Raw genomic sequence first — 16,588 nt, forward strand, 5'->3', positions numbered from 1 at the left:
CCAATGTTCATAGCAGCAATGTCCGCAATAGCCAAACTGTGGAAAGAGCCGAGATGCCCTTCAACAGATGAATGGATAAAGAAGATGTCGTCCATATATACAATGGAATATTACTCAGCCATCAGAAAGGATGAATACCCAACTTTTACATCAACATGGATGGGACTGGAGGAGATTATGCTAAGTGAAATAAGTCAAGTGGAGAAAGTCAATTATCATATGGTTTCACTTATTTGTGGAACAGAAGGAATAGCATGGAGGACAGTAGGAGACGGAAGGGAAAAATGGGTGGAGAGGAATTGGAGGGAGAGATGAACCATGAGAGAGTATGGACTCTGAGAAACAAACAGGGTTTTAGAGGGGAGGGGGGAGGGGGGATGGGTTAGCCTGGTGATGGGTATTAAGGAGGGCACGTACTGCATGGAGCACTGGGTGTTATACGAAAACAATGGATCATGGATCACCACATCAAAAACCAATGATGTATTGTATGGTGACTAACATAACATAATAAAATTTAAAAAAAAAAAAATAAAGAGAAAGATCTGAGATACACAGAGGAGACAGCCAGGGGAAGATGGAAGCAAAGATTTGAGAGAAGTGTTTACAAGCCTAGGAATGTCAAGGATTACCGGCAACCACCAGAAGCTAAGAGAAAGAGGCAAGTGACAGATTCTCACTCAGATCCTCCAGAAGGAAGTAACCTTGAAGCCATCTTGATTTGGACTTCTGGCCTCCTGAACCATGAGAGAATACATTTCTGTTATTTAAAAAAATAAATAAATGAATAAAATGATTTGACTCCGCTGGTAATGAGGAAGAACATAATATGCATTCCTATTCAGATTGGGTTAAAATGTCTCAACAGGTCAAACAGTTCCTAACTTCCAACCTAGCTTTCTTGCCCAGAGAGTAAGTGTTACTGTCTTGGATAATACACCATTCTCTAGACCTGGAAAGCTTCTTTTAGTGCTTTGCACACTATATATTCCAGACCATGGAGGATAAATTTCAATACTGTCATTGGTGATGTCCCTTGAAAGTGGCAGGTACTCAACAGGAACTGATGAAGTTCTGTGTTCTGTATCATCCCAGTGATGGAGTCACTATTATACTACATGCCAGATAAGTTTTCAGACCCAACAGAGATGCAGGGCAAACAATTCTGTCAAGTCGAAGGGGAGTTTTTACCTTCCAAATCATTATCTATCTATTTACTTATTTCTTAATTCCTCTTGTCTAAGGAAAAAGAGGTTCTTTAAAGTTATCAGGTCTGACTACTATATCAAAGAACCCTGATTTTCGAAAGACAGATACTCCCATGGGTAAAGGGAAGAGTGAGGTTTCTTGGCCCAGCCACTCTAGAAATCTGGAGCAAGAAGCAAAGGAGGAAAATGTTCTTATTCAAATTAATATAAACCAATCACATTTACCTCAGTATAGATGACCTTAACAACTAACCTGTAATTTGAACATCTGAATCCTTCACTAAGGTAAAGCAGAAATTAGAGCCAAAAAAAAAAAGAAATTAGAGACAAATGTGAACATTGAAACAATAAGATAAAGGGGGTGCCTATAACCAGGAAATACACTGATGAAATGGAAATGAACTATCATGGAGTTGAGGACCAGAGGAACCTGAGGCAAACTGTCAATGCTGGCATGTTTTTGTCTGTTGGAAAGACAATGAGGGGTGTGTTTGGAAGCAAAGTGAAGATAATATGGGCAACCAGATAGATTACTCCTTGCCAGGCAGGTTCTAATACAGCTTAAGTAGAAATTTCCTTTGAAAAGCATAAACTCTGTCTGTAGTCCCATACTTGTAAAGGGAGATTCTCTTTTCATTAGATTTCTTTTTTTCCTATCTTCATTAGAATTCTCAGACAGGTCTCCCAATCTGAGGTATGTGGGAGGAAAAGTAGCTAGATAAGAGCAGTCCTCTATATGCTCTCCAATATGGTAGCAACTACTAGCCATATGTGGTCACTGAGTACTTGAAACATGTCTAGTGTCACTGAGGAATTGAATCTATTTATTTTAAATTTTATTTAACTTTAGATATAGACACTGATTCAGTTATTGAAAAGTGATATGAATATTTGGAGTAACTTGGTTATATGAATCTACTTTTTCAACTGTAATTTTAACGTAAATAAAGGTATTATCTGTAAAAATTTAGAGTCCAAATTGCTATGTACTGTAAGTGTAAAATGTACAGATTTCAAGACCTAATAGGAAAAACATGCATACTATCTCACTTATATTAATTACTGTTAAAATGATAAATTTTATATATATTAGGTTAAATATATTAAAATTAATTTCACCTGTTTCCTTTTACTAATTTAAGTGGCTACTAAGAAATTTAAAATTACATATAAGGCTCACATTTGAGGTTCACATTGTACTATTATGTGATAGCACTGCTCTAGATTCTAGAGAATCTAGATTATGTTTTTTTGTTTGTTTGTTTAAAGAACATTATAGCCAGTATATATTTCGGTTTCTTTGTCAAAATCATACAAGGGAAAGGTTATACCATCTGAAGAACCCAAAGATAGTTCTTCTAATTACACTCTCCCAATAAATTAAAATTTGGCATTTGGTTTACAAATTTGTCTCAGATAATTTGTGTCAATCAACCAGTATCTGATCAATTATAAAATAAAATTGACACTGAAGTTCCAGACTCAAGAAACTGACCTGGGGAGTGAACCATGAAACAGAATACACTGACTACTAAAAACCAGGTCCTGCAGCATCCTTTCTATTTCTGTATTACAAAAAGTCAAATATTTGAGAATAAATAGCACATTCTGTTAGTCTTCTTTTATATGACCCAAAAAGTAACCACATAAAAAGTAAAGTTACATATAAACCTAATATATATATATTCTAAAGAAGAAACTATTTTAAATAGCAACTGAACATGAACCAAATATATGGCAAATGATAATAAATATATATCCTTTATATGTACAAGTAAACCTTTAACAGGTAAAGAAAGTTCCTTTGAAGATTGTAGCCTAAAAGATAAAAACTCTTCACCCTAAGCCACTACTGACAAACTAAGGCTGTCATTATCAACATAGGCACCTCGGGATGTTATAAAAACCCCAGAAATTGTATTCAATGAGAGCAGCATCCATGCTCACACCATTCCTAGAGACAGGGATCAGCTATCACCTCCATTTTAAGAACTGGATAACTGATTAATCACAGAGAAGTTAAACAGCACATTCAATATTTGCTAAAAGCTGCTTATTTCTGCTTGGACCCTGAGCTGTCATTCTGGAAGCTGCTACCAGATGTGTAAGGTGCTTACTAATAGGGTAGTAAGCCCACCTTGGAGGGTCTCTTTTAAAGTTTTACACTAGAAGCACACAATTTGATCAAATGTGCTTCTTTTCCCTATAAAAATAGAACTTGATAAATACAGCAGCACAATTCATTAACAAATCTTTAATTACTACCTTTTTTATGAATTAAAATAAAGACAGTCTAGTATATTTACATAAATTAAAAATACCTACCTTTAAATTATCTTTTTCCACTAAATTCTACCCTTTTTTTATTTTTTTAAAAAATTTATTTATTTATTTGACAGAGAGACAGAGAGAGAGAGAGAGCGTGAGTACAGGCAGGGGGAGTGGCAAGCAGAGGGAGAGGGAAAAGCAGGCTCCCCGCAAAGCAGGGGGGGAGCCCAATGCAGGACTCGATCCCAGGACCCCAGGATCATGACCTGAGCTGAAGGCAGTCGCTTAACCAACTGAGCTACCCAGGAGCCCAAGTCTACCGTTTTAAACCTCCGTCTAACTTAAAACTGGGTTTATTCCAGACTCTAATTGGAATTCTCCCTGATTTAATTTGGATTGTAATTTTTCCAATAAGTCTCAGGTCTTCAGAATAGCATAAGAGCTCATCATGTAATTCTCCTGAGTTAATCTATTCTTTCTTCTCCCCCTGATTTTAGCTTAAGAAACCATTAATTTCATAGGGCATCTAGGGTCTCATTTGCTGGAGGCCTTCCTCCGTTCAGCGGATGCACTGTTCCTTGTATCTTTCCCACACCTTTACCCCTAGAGAACCTTGGGTTTTGCTCCTTCATCCCCATGCTTTACCTTTGCTGCACTGCCCACTCTGGGCTTCCATTTCCAAGCAGAAAGAACCATACATGCGGCCGTCTTGCTCTCTGCTCTGTGGTCTTGTTCCAATCAGGGAAACATTCCTATGGCAACCAACACGCACCACCATCTCACTCCCCCTTCCCTGAAAGTTCCTTATTTGCATGGCAGACGTTTGGCAAGGACACTGAATTACTTTCACTTGCCTAGCAACTACTAGTCTGTTCCAGCCCTTTTAAAGGGACTTAGCTTTTTTCTCTTTATTTATTAAAACATACTTGGGGGCTGGCTGGCTGCAGAAAGCACAGCTGCCAAGTCAGCCTCCCGGGGCACTGACCTGGAGCACACATAGCTCTTAAGCAAATTGGAGCCCTCTCCTGCCCCAAAGTAAAAAAACAATGTCCAGAGGCTAAAGACAATGGGCCAACAGTGGACAGCTCTTAAGGAGCTGTCTTTAGGCCAATTCCAGGGAAAATTCCACTTTCAGAGAACCTCAAATCTTCCTCATCCTCAGCTATAAGAAGAGTCAAATTATTGGTATATTAGCCTTCATTCATAAAACCAGGTTTATCCATCCGGTATGTTGTGCTTTTAGGACCCTCCTATTGATTTATTTAGTAGGCTTTGTAACCAGATATTTTAACTTATATATTGTACTTTATTCGTTTAGGTAATTTTGGTATCAGGAACCAACATGGTCCCAAATGACTGATACTGCTATTCACATTTCCCCCCCTCAGTGAATCCTAAGAAACACTCAAAATGCCTATAATATAATTTGGGCCCTTAAGTGAAATACTTTCTCTGAAAACCCACTTAAGTGGAGGAGCTTGAACAATGAATAAACCAAGTTTCTCCAGCCCTTGGGCTGTTCTGCTGGTAGGATCTCATGCTTGCCTGGTACCCTTTCAGAACAGAGCCCAATAGCAGACACTAGCTCCTAAAAGCACCTGATGAGGTAATCAAGCCAGGTTCTGGAGAAAAACAAAAGCTATTGCCTTCCACAGGAAAGGAAGGCCACTGATGCAGAAGTGAAGAGTTGCCAATTTAAGCCAGCAATACCAAAAGTCAACACTGGTGGACACGGTCCATCTTTTATGAGATAACTTCCTTCTGCTAGCAGGGAACAAAAGACTCACTTTTTTATGCTTTTAATCTTTAATTTCCTCTAAAAAGAGGTTTCTTACTCACTTCCATGACTCCAGAAGGACAATTTTTGATCCCCAGAACCTATTTCGATGATGGCACACAGTAAGTGTTCAGTAAGCATTTACCGAAATCAACCATAGACACAGAAGTAACTAAAAATTTAAATTAAAATAATTATTTTAACCTATCATACCTGTGAACTATAATTTTTGTCATATTCAATGCTGACAAAGATGTGGAGAAAATGACATTCTTATACATTGTTGGTGGAAGTATAAATTGGTGCAGTAATTTTGGAGGACAATTTGGCACTTTTTAGTGACACTAAAAATGCACACACTTTCACTAGTAATTCCCCTGCTTTGACTGTATCCTAAAAATATATTTACTGAAAAAATGTAAAAAGATATGTTGAAAGATGTTTATTACAGCATAGTTTGCAACAAGATAAATCAGGTAACAACCAAAATGTTGATACACAGAAGTTAAATTATGGCATGCCAACACAATGAAGTGCTATATAGATATTAAAAAGAGGTAGATCTATATGTACTGATGTAAACATATATCCAAGATATATTGCTAAGGGAAGTATACCACATGACAAAACCCATGTTTCCATAAATAAGTACAGATGTGTATTATGTGTACATATGCATATATACATGTATTATGTGAGTGATTGTAGATGAAAGGAACATTAGATCATTACTAGAGGGACCTGTAGAAACTTCACAGTGGCTATCTTAAAGAATGATATTTAGGAATCAAAGAACAGGGAGAAAGATTTATTTTCACCTAATAGCTTTTAAAAATGTTGACTAGTTTGGAAAAGTAAGTCTTGTTCATACTTTAGAAACATGTTCATAATTGGGGCACCTGGGTGACTCAGTAGGTTAAGCATCTGACTCTTCATTTTGGCTCAGATCATGATCTCAGGGTTGTGAGATTGAGCCCCATGTCAGCCTCCATGCTCACCACCATCTCTGCTTGAGATTCTTTCTCTCCCTCTTGCCCTACTCAAGCACGTGCTCTTTCTCTCAATAAATAAAATCTTTTAAAAAAGCATGATAATTGCTTTCATATTAACTTTTCAAAAAAAAATAAACTAGTAGGTTATTTTTACCTTTCAGTTCTATTTGGTAACTAACACAGGAGTCTCTAAAACCATCCACAGCTCCTGAAAGCAAGCAACTGCAGATGTGGAAGCAACAATTCACAAATTACATACAAAGCTTCAACATTTAATGTGTTGGACATGGTAAATGTATCAAAACTATACTAAAATTAAGAAATCATAATTGAGCTATGTAAATTAAGATTTAAAAATTGTGAAAACACATAATAACACAATAAAATCAGCCGGTGCTCTTCCTAATGCATGGGAGTCTCTTTTTGTGGGGAGAGGGGTGAGTTTACAGGAAGCAGAGAAATAACTCCTACTATAAAATTAGAAATCATAAGCCTTAGAATCCCTGTACATATAAAAATTAAGAACCAACAAATGGGACCAAGAACTTTAAATGATGCTTAATCAAATAAAGAGATGGGGGGGAGTGGCGCCTGGGTGGCTCAGTTGGTTAAGCATCCAACTCTTGATTTCAGCTCAGGTCATGATCTCAGGGTCCTAAGATTGAGTCCTGCATCAAACTCCATGCTGGGCATGGAGCCTGCTTAAGATTCTCTCTCTCTCTTTCCCTCTGCCCCTCTCCACCCCTAAATAAATAAATAAATAAATAAATAAATAAATTAACAGACAGACAGACAGACAGACAAAAAGCTGTTAATGTGTTTTTTGAGGGGGATTACTTAAAAACCAGAGAAAGACAGCTGAAAAGAAATATCCCTTAGTCACTGTCAACTCAGTAACAAGAAGATGGAAACCATGATATAAAATTAATTTTTTTCAACTTCCAGTGGTTAGAAAGAACACTCTGTTTTAAAAAATAAAGCATTAAAGTTCATTTCCACATTATCCTCAGCCTCCTAAATATTCCTACTCTTTTCTTACAAATTCAAGAGAAAAAAAATTTCCCCTGGTTCTCATTATAAAACCCCAGAATGCTCCTGATATTGCCATTTTAACTGTCTATTGTTCTCCTAACTCCAGGAAATCTCTGAAAGCCAGACATAATGACTGTTGTGACAGTTTTCAGTAACAAGAAGTGAAGTTTCCTGTCAAAAGAAGTGCTCTCACCATTTTCATTATGTAAAACAAGATGCTTCTACAGGCACATTCATAGACAGAGCTTCTCTGAGACCCTGAAAATCTACTATCAAGGATGAAAGAATGAATCAAAATGACAGATAAATTTGTGGGAGTTTTTCCCTTTTAGCTATAGCAAACTCTCATTTATTTCCCAATTAGTACTGATTCTTTGGTCAGAGAACTGGCCTTTTACTCCAGAGCTGTTAAGGGCAGATTCCAGATATTAATCCAACAAAGGGGCAAAAAAAGATGGTGCTTGGTGCTTATTTGAAATACTCTAGATCCTAGACTAAATGGAGTGGATATGAAACATGCTACATTATAATGCTCTTCCAGGAACTATTTAAAGTCACCAAGATTCTAAATCTCCCATTAAAACTGAGAGACCCACATCTTCAGGAGAGATCTACTGGTCAGATGAGCAGAAAGAAGACCCTCCTGAAGGAAGGGTCTTGGACCAGGATTTAGAGGCCCTGAGTCCAAGTTCTATAGTCCTTAACCTGGAAAGACTTCAAGTTCTTTTTTTAAAGATTTTATTTATTTGACAGAGAGAGACACAGCTAAAGAAGGAACACAAGCAGGGGGAGTGGGAAAGGGAGAAGCAGGCTTCCTGCTGAGCAGGAGCCCGATGCGGGGCTTGATCCCAGGCCCTGGGATCATGACCTGAGCTGAAGGCAGACGCTTAACGACTGAACCACCCAGGCACCCCTGGACTTCAAGTTCTATTACAAAGCTGTAATCATTAAGACGATATGGTAATGGCACAAAAACAGATACACAGATCAATGGAACAGAATAGAGACCCCAGAAATGGACCCTCAACTCTATGGTCAACTAATCTTTGACAAAGCAGGAAAGAATATTCAATGGAAAAGACAGTCTCTTCAACAAATGGTATTGGGAAAATTGGACAGCCACATGCAAAAGGATGAAACTGGACCATTTCTTTACACCATACACAAAAACAGACTCAAAATGGATGAAAGACCTAAATATGAGACAGGAATCCATCAAAATCCTAGAGGAGAACACAGGCAATAACCTCTTCGACCTCGGCCACATTAACTTCTTACTAGATATATCTCCAAAGGCAAGGGAAACAAAGGCAAAAATGAACTATTGGGACTTCATCAAGGTACAAAGCTTTTGCACAGCAAAGGAAACAGTCGACAAAACCAAAAGACAACTGACAGAATGGGAGAAGATATTTGCAAATGACATATCACATAAGGGGCTAGTATCCAAGATCTGTAAAGAACTTATCAAACTCAACACCCAAAAAACAAATAAATCAGTCAAGAAATGGGCAGAAGACACGAACAGACATTTCTCCAAAGAAGACATCCAAATGGCCAAGAGACACATGAAAAAATGCTCCACATCACTCAGCATTAGGGAAATACAAATCAAAACCACAATCAGATACCACCTCACACCAGTCGGAATGGCTAAAATTAACAAGTCAGGAAATGACAGATGGTGAGGATGCGGAGAAAGGGGAACCCTCTTACACTATTGGTGGGAATGCAAGCTGGTACAGCCACTCTGGAAAACAGTATGGAGATTCCTCAAAAAGTTGAAAATAGAGCTAACCCTACAACCTAGCAATTACACTACTGGGTATTTACCTCAAAGATACAAATGTAATGATCCAAAGGGGTACCTGCACCCCAATGTTTATAGCAGCAATGTCTACAATAGCCAAACTACGGAAAGAGCCCAGATGTCCATCGACAGATAAATGGATAAAGATGTGGTATATATATACAATGGAATATTACTCAGCCATCAGAAAGGATGAAATCTTACCATTTACATCGACGTGGATGGAACTGGAGGGTATTATGCTAAGCAAAACCAGTCAGTCAGAGAAAAACAATTATCATATGGTTTTACTCATATGAGGAATATAAGAAACAAAACAGGATCATAAGGGAAGGGAGGGAAAACTGAATGAGAAAAAATCAGAGAGGGAGAAAAACCATGAGAGACTCTTAACTATGGAAAGAAACTGAGGGTTGCCTGAGGCGAAGTGGGTGGGGAGATGGGGTAACTGGGTGATGGGAATTAAGGAGGGCACGGGATGTGATGAGCACTGGGTGTTATATGCAAATGATGAATTACCAAACTCTAGATCTGAAACTAATGATATACTATATGTTGGCTAATTGAAATTAAAAAAAAAAAAGAAAAAGAAAAAGAAAAAAAAAAAGTCTTGCTCAAATAATGTAACTATACCAGATAGTATCCAAGGAATTTAAGGGCATGTAATTAATTACAATAATACCTTACAACAAATTCATACTGACAGAAGGAAGATATGGGTAACAATATTGAATGATGAATGAATCTTAAAGAAGTAAAGTTTTATTACAGTAATTCAAATTAAGTGCTAATAGAATATTACCAAGTGGATATCCTCAAAGGACTACTTTAATGACTAGAATCCCACATAATCAGTACATAGGATGCAAACAAATGAAAGGCATTTGAGAACCGTCCTTTCTCTCAAGCAGGTTGATGTTTCTTAGAAAACTTATTTACACTATTCATTTGTTCTGTGGGTCCTTTCTACATAGATAAAACAAAGTAAACTTGGTATTTACTCTGAAGAAATTATTAAGGACCATGAATTAATGGGGCTACAAATGTATGGCATTGCCAAAGAGAGATCTAGGGCTCGGTCAGATGGCTGCTGCCAACTACATGTGAATTTATTTTTAAACGAGCGTTTACTCCACTGTTCATGCACATTATCACGAGAGGTTCATCTTTACATACAAAGCAGAAAATAAGTGGTGAATGAAATCAGTGTACTGAATGGAACAGGAGAGTGGATGGAGAAGAGTACATCCTATTGTCCCCTTCCTTTTCTATTTTTTCTTTCTCCTCTTATCCAGTATTCTGGGATACACTCTAAGAGCTTTTTTCAAACTGAGGAGTCTGAAGAAGATGCATCTGACAACCTGGACTCCAGGAAAGTACACATGCAAACACTTTCTAGTCTGTGTAGGATCATCAGAGCTTGGTGGATGGAGCTAACACATTTCCAAAGCACTCCAGAAGCTGCAAAGAATGATCAATGTTACTCATCTGATGCAACCACCTGTGAGACAAGGAAGGCAGGCATCTTTATATTGACGTAGTCAAGGCCACACTGTCAGAAAATGATAGGGCCTAGCATTCAGTCCAGTCCTCCCACTTGGTCTGCAGCGATATATCCCCATGCCCCACTGCCTCAGAAAATAACAAAGCTTATGTACACACCCCCATGGTAAACTGACAAACCCTGGCATCCGATCTATCATATCTGTGGGAAGCAGAGACTTGAGTGGAAAGAGGTGATTCATAGCCCTTGGCCTCACTGTGATTTCACAAAGGACTTACTGGTTCTGGAACAGCTACTTTTCAGATGTTAAGTACAGTTGAATCTGCATCTGCTCCTCTACTAGTAAAAAACAGGGTTTGGGGGCAACGTCTAAAGCAAATTACTTATTATTCTGAATTTTTCTTAGTATATTTGAGATGTACAATGGAGGCAGGAGTGGTTAGTCTTATAAGGGTAAATGAGAGGCAACTGGAAAATTATTTTGCAAACACAGAACTTAATATAAATGCTTGATTAAATTATCTCCCAAACTTTGGGTGTTCTCTTTCACTTCTTTTTTGAAAGAATGATTCCATGTAAAGGCTCATGGCACTCTACAAATATAAGCAATATATTAACATGGGGGACATTATTTTTTCATGAGAGATGTAGGAAAAATCTGATATAATATCAGTTTAGGTTTGGGGAAATCTCAGGATTAAAAAGTCTTAAGATAGTCTCAGGATATTGAGTGACTCCCTCACCTGGATGGGCATCAGAATCCCAAAGAACAGCGTACACTCAGCTGGGTGTTAGAACCACTGATCAATCAACCTCCAGAGACAAGACAACCTGGTGAGAGTATCCAGTAGTCTGTTAAATTCATGCTTCTTCCTCCCCCAGAAAAGCTTAAAAATAAATCCTAAAGAAGGGTAGTTTTTAAAATAGCTACCCTCTCCTGGCCACCTGGGGAGCTTCTGTGGGTTGGAGAATTGCAAACTTTACAGTTACTGATTACTCTAACAGCAGCTGTAACTGTTCAAGAGGAAAAGTAGCCAGCAACACCGATTTCAAGGACTACATTTTGAGAACTGCAAAAATTTGTCAAACTCCTCATGCCTGTGATTTTTTCCAAACCTAGTGCATCAATCCAATTCCACAAATCTTCATTTAACATTTATTATGTACAAGGCATTGGTGCCTTACTCATTGGATTCAGAGTAAAACGTGACAGCTCAGCCACAAGCAAACAAATAGATCTAGATAAACACACACACCACAGCAAATGCAGTACAAATGAACCTGTTGCAAATCGTTAGGAAGGACCTGTGAGGTCAGCAGTGATTACCATGGCAACTATAGCCAATGGCATTCTGTCTAGCTCCTAGTGCAATGATTTGAGATCTGAGTTGGCTTTTGAAGCAGGCCTAGATAGACATGCTGTTTTCCATTGGGAAGTTCTGCTTTTGTCTCTGGCAGAAAGGAATGCATTCTTTATTAAAGGTTGTTCACTGTCCCGATACAAAACAGAGAACAAAGGTTCAGAACTCTTATTCACTAATTTACTGGGTTTTGATAATCATCAGAAACTGTTTATCTCTAGCCTATTAAAAATCATTTGGTCACTCAAATGGGATGGCTCCCTGGATCAAGTTTCAACCTTACTTGTTCCATTTGGGACCAACACTCATTTGATGCCGTGATCTATTCTTACAGTAAACTATCAGCCTGTGAAAAGGTCTGAACATACTTAATCCCCAGCATATCCAGCCAAAATGACTATTTGAATTAAATGCAAATAAATCAAAGTACAAATATATTTTCCTTTGAATGCATTAGTATCTTATAGTTGAAACTAAGAGTGTTTAGCAAAATATGTTTTGGGTCATGCCAAACTAAATTCAGTTTACAATTTGACTAAATTTGATAATATGGTATTCATCCTGAAGGGAGAGTGTCTTAGAAGGCATCTTACAGATAACTTAGTACATCCTCATAATAGCCAAGATACTAAAAAAAAACAAAAAAAAACAAAAAATAATAAAAGTACATGGAGAATGACCCCATTTCATTTGTGTAAATAAATGTGTGTATGTACGAAAAAGACTAACTACCTAGCAATAAATTTAATGAAAGAAGTGGAAGACCTATCCTATGAAAACTCTAAGACATTGACGAAAGAAATTAAAGATGACAGAAAAAAATGGAAACATCTAGCATGTTTATGGATAAGAATATCATTAAAATGTCCATAGTACCCAGAGCAAGCTACAGATTCAATAGCCTTTTTCAAAGAAATAGAATAATCCTAAAATTTGTATGTGGTTCCTTACAAATACCTTGAATAGCCAAATCCACCTTAAGAAGAACAAAGCTGGAGGTATCACAATCTCAGATTTGAAGATACACTACAAAGCTATAGTAATCAAAACATTATGTTAACTGGCACAAAAATAGACACATAAATCAATGGAAGCTGGTGAAGAGCTAGGTCAGTTAATTAATATGATCAAGTAGAGAGCTAATCCAAGATGGTGAAGGAGTAGGAGACCTCAGTTTCATCTGGTCCCAGGAATTCAGCTAGACAGCTATCAAATCATTCTGAACACCTGCAAACTCAACTGGAGATCTAAGAAAAGAACAGCTGCAACTCGACAAATAGAAAAGTGACCACTTTCTGCAAGTTAGGAGGTATGGAGAAGTGAATCCGAGGCAATATATGGAAAGACAGACCACGGGGGGAGGGAGCCTCTGCAAGCCGGCTACTGGAAAGTGATATAGCAGTGGAGCACAAAATCAGAACTTTCAGAAGTCTGCTCCCATGAGGGACATCCCTGCCTGAAAGATGCTCAAGTGACAAAGTGGGGTGGAATCCTAGGTGGGACAGTCTGGTCTCAGGATCCCCAGGGTCCCAGAAAGACCAGGGGTGCTTGAGCACTGCAGAGTACCCAGGCGTTGGAGCAGGGAAGCCAGCTGCAATCAGCAAGCCCAGGAGTGGGCTTTCAGCTCGGTGTTGCTGTACACCATGAACCACACCATGGTTGGGTAACCTCCATCTGAGCAGGGGCCTGGCAAGTGGCAGAACTGCAGAGAAAACCTCCCACCCCACCTGAGCAGGTATGTGCCTCAGAAGGATGCAGGGTTCGGAGACTCCAAAAGGGGTTGTGTACTGAGTTAGAAACACTCAGTCACAGGCTGGGTGAGCACAGAGTGCCTATGGAGACCAGGGAGACAGGAGTGATTGACTGATTTTCTCTGAGGGTGCACTGAGGAGTGGAGTCCTGAGCTTTTGCTCTGAAGGTGGAGACTGGCAGGCTGCCATTTTCATCATCATCCCCTAAAGCAGCATGGAAAGCCTTCAGGGAACAAAACCCACATAGAGCAATCCGGAGCACCTTACTTATCCTGGAGAGGCATAAACTACCAAAACTAAAACAGGAAGAAATAGAAAACCTGAACAGACCCATAACCAGCAAGGAAATTGAAGTAGTAATAAAAAATCTCCCAAGAGCTCAGGGCCAGACGGTTTCCCACGGGAATTCTACCAAACATTTAAAGAAGAACTACTACCCATTCTTCTGAAACTGTTCCAAAAAATATAAATGGAAGGGGAACTTCCAAACTTGTTCTATGAGGCCAGCGTTACCTTGATCCCAAAACTGGACAAAGACATCACCAAAGGAAGAATTACAGACCAATATCCCTGATGAACTTGGATGCAAAATTTCTCACCAAAATACTAGCCAATAGGATCCAACAGTACATTAAAAGGATTATTCACCGCGACCAAGTGGGATTTATTCCTGGGCTGCAAGGATGGTTCAACATCCTCAAAATCAATCAATGTGATACACTACATAAATAAAAGAAAGGACAAGAACCATATGATCCTCTCAATTGATGCAGAAAAAGCATTTGACAAAGTACAGCATCTTTTCTTGATTAAAACTCTTCACAGCGTAGAGATCGAGGGACCAAACCGCAATATCATAAAAGCTATATACAAAAGACCACAGTGAATATCATTCTCAATGGGGGAAAAACTAAGAGCTTTTTCCCTAAGGTCAGGAACACGGCAGGGATGTCCACTATCACCACTGCTGTTCAACAGAGTACTAGAAGTCCTAGCCTCAGCATTAAGTCAAGATAAATAAAATGCCTCCGAATCAGCAAAGAAGAAGTCAAACTCTCACTCTCCACAGATGACATGATACTCCATGTGGAAAACCCAAAAGACTCCACCCCAAAATTGCTAGAACTCATACAGGAATTCAGCAAAGTGGCAGGATATAAAATCAATGCGCAGAAATCAGTGGCATTTCTATACATTAATGAGACAGAAGGGGGAGAAATTAAAAAGTTGATCCCATTGACAACTGCACCCAAAACCATAGGAATCCTAGGAATCAACCTAACCAAAGAGGCAAAGGATCTGTACTCAGAAAACTATAGAATACTCATGAAAGAAATTGAGGAAGACACAAAGAAATGGAAAAACGTTCTATGCTCATGGATTGGGAGAACAAATATTGTTAAAATGTCTATGCCTAGAGCAATCTACACATTTAATGCAATCCCTATCAAAATACCATCCTCTTTTTTTCACAGTGCTGGAACAAATAATCCTAAACTTTGTATGGAACCAGAAAAGACCCCGAGTAACCAAAGGAACATTGAAAAAGAAAACCAGGGGCGCCTGGGTGGCTCAGAGGGTTAAGCATCTGCCTTCGGCTCAGGTCATGATCTCCAGGTCCTGGGATCGAGCCCCATGTTGGGCTCCCCGCTCAGTGGAGAGTCTGCTTCTCCCTCTCCCTCTCCTCCTGCTTATGTTCTCTCTCTCTCTGTATCTCTCTGTCTCAAATGAATAAATAATAATCTTAAAAAAAAAAAAAAAAAAAGAAAAAGAAAACCAAAGCTGGTGGCATCACAATCCTGGACTTCAAGTTCTATTACAAAGCTGTAATCATCAAGATGATATGGTACTGGCACAAAAACAGATACACAGATCAATGGAACAGAATAGAGACCCCAGAAATGGACCCTCAACTCTATGGTCAACTAATCTTTGACAAAGCAGGAAAGAACATCCAATGGAAAAAAGACAGTCTCTTCAACAAATGGTATTGGGAAAATTGGACAGCCACATGCAAAAGGATGAAACTGGACCATTTCTTTACACCATACACAAAAACAGACTCAAAATGGATGAAAGACCTAAATGTGAGACAGGAATCCATCAAAATCCTAGAGGAGAACACAGGCAATAACCTCTTCGACCTCGGCCACATTAACTTCTTACTAGATACATCTCCAAAGGCAAGGGAAACAAAGGCAAAAATGAACTATTGGGACTTCATCAAGGTACAAAGCTTTTGCACAGCAAAGGAAACAGTCGACAAAACCAAAAGACAACTGACAGAATGGGAGAAGATATTTGCAAATGACATATCACATAAGGGGCTAGTATCCAAGATCTGTAAAGAACTTATCAAACTCAACACCCAAAAAACAAATAAATCAGTCAAGAAATGGGCAGAAGACACGAACAGACATTTCTCCAAAGAAGACATCCAAATGGCCAAGAGACACATGAAAAAATGCTCCACATCACTCAGCATTAGGGAAATACAAATCAAAACCACAATCAGATACCACCTCACACCAGTCGGAATGGCAAAATTAACAAGTCAGGAAATGACAGATGTTGGTGAGGATGTGGAGAAAGGGGAACCCTCTTACACTATTGGTGGGAATCCAAGCTGGTGCATCCACTCTGGAAAATAGTATGGAGGTTCCTCAAAAGGTTGAAAATAGAGCTACCCTACAACCCAGCAATTACACTAGTAGGTATTTACCCCAAAGACACAAATGTAGTGATCCGAAGGGGCACCTGCACCCCAGTGTTTATAGCAGCAATGTCCATGATAGCCAAACTATGGAAAGAGCCCAGATGTCCATCAACAAATAGATAAACAAGATGTGTGTAAAACACACATGATGAAATACTACTCAGCCAAA

General features: G+C 38.7%; 1 protein-coding gene across 5 annotated transcripts in view; it reads right to left on the minus strand.

Moving 5' to 3' along the window:
• Nucleotides 1-16,588, minus strand: part of TMEM108 (transmembrane protein 108) — a 391,252-nt gene that overhangs the window by 267,002 nt on the left and 107,662 nt on the right. For 2 of the 5 annotated variants that reach the window (XM_032408686.1, XM_032408685.1), the window contains exon 1: nt 4,122-6,195. The exons of the other annotated variants lie outside the window; for them this stretch is intronic. The gene's annotated coding sequence lies outside the window, so the exon portion shown is untranslated. Of the gene's footprint in view, nt 1-4,121; nt 6,196-16,588 lie in introns of those variants that run through there. 5 annotated transcript variants of the gene reach the window in all.

This window comes from Phoca vitulina, unplaced genomic scaffold (genome assembly GCF_004348235.1).
Source record: "Phoca vitulina isolate PV1807 unplaced genomic scaffold, GSC_HSeal_1.0 scaffold10, whole genome shotgun sequence".
NCBI lineage: Eukaryota > Metazoa > Chordata > Mammalia > Carnivora > Phocidae > Phoca > Phoca vitulina.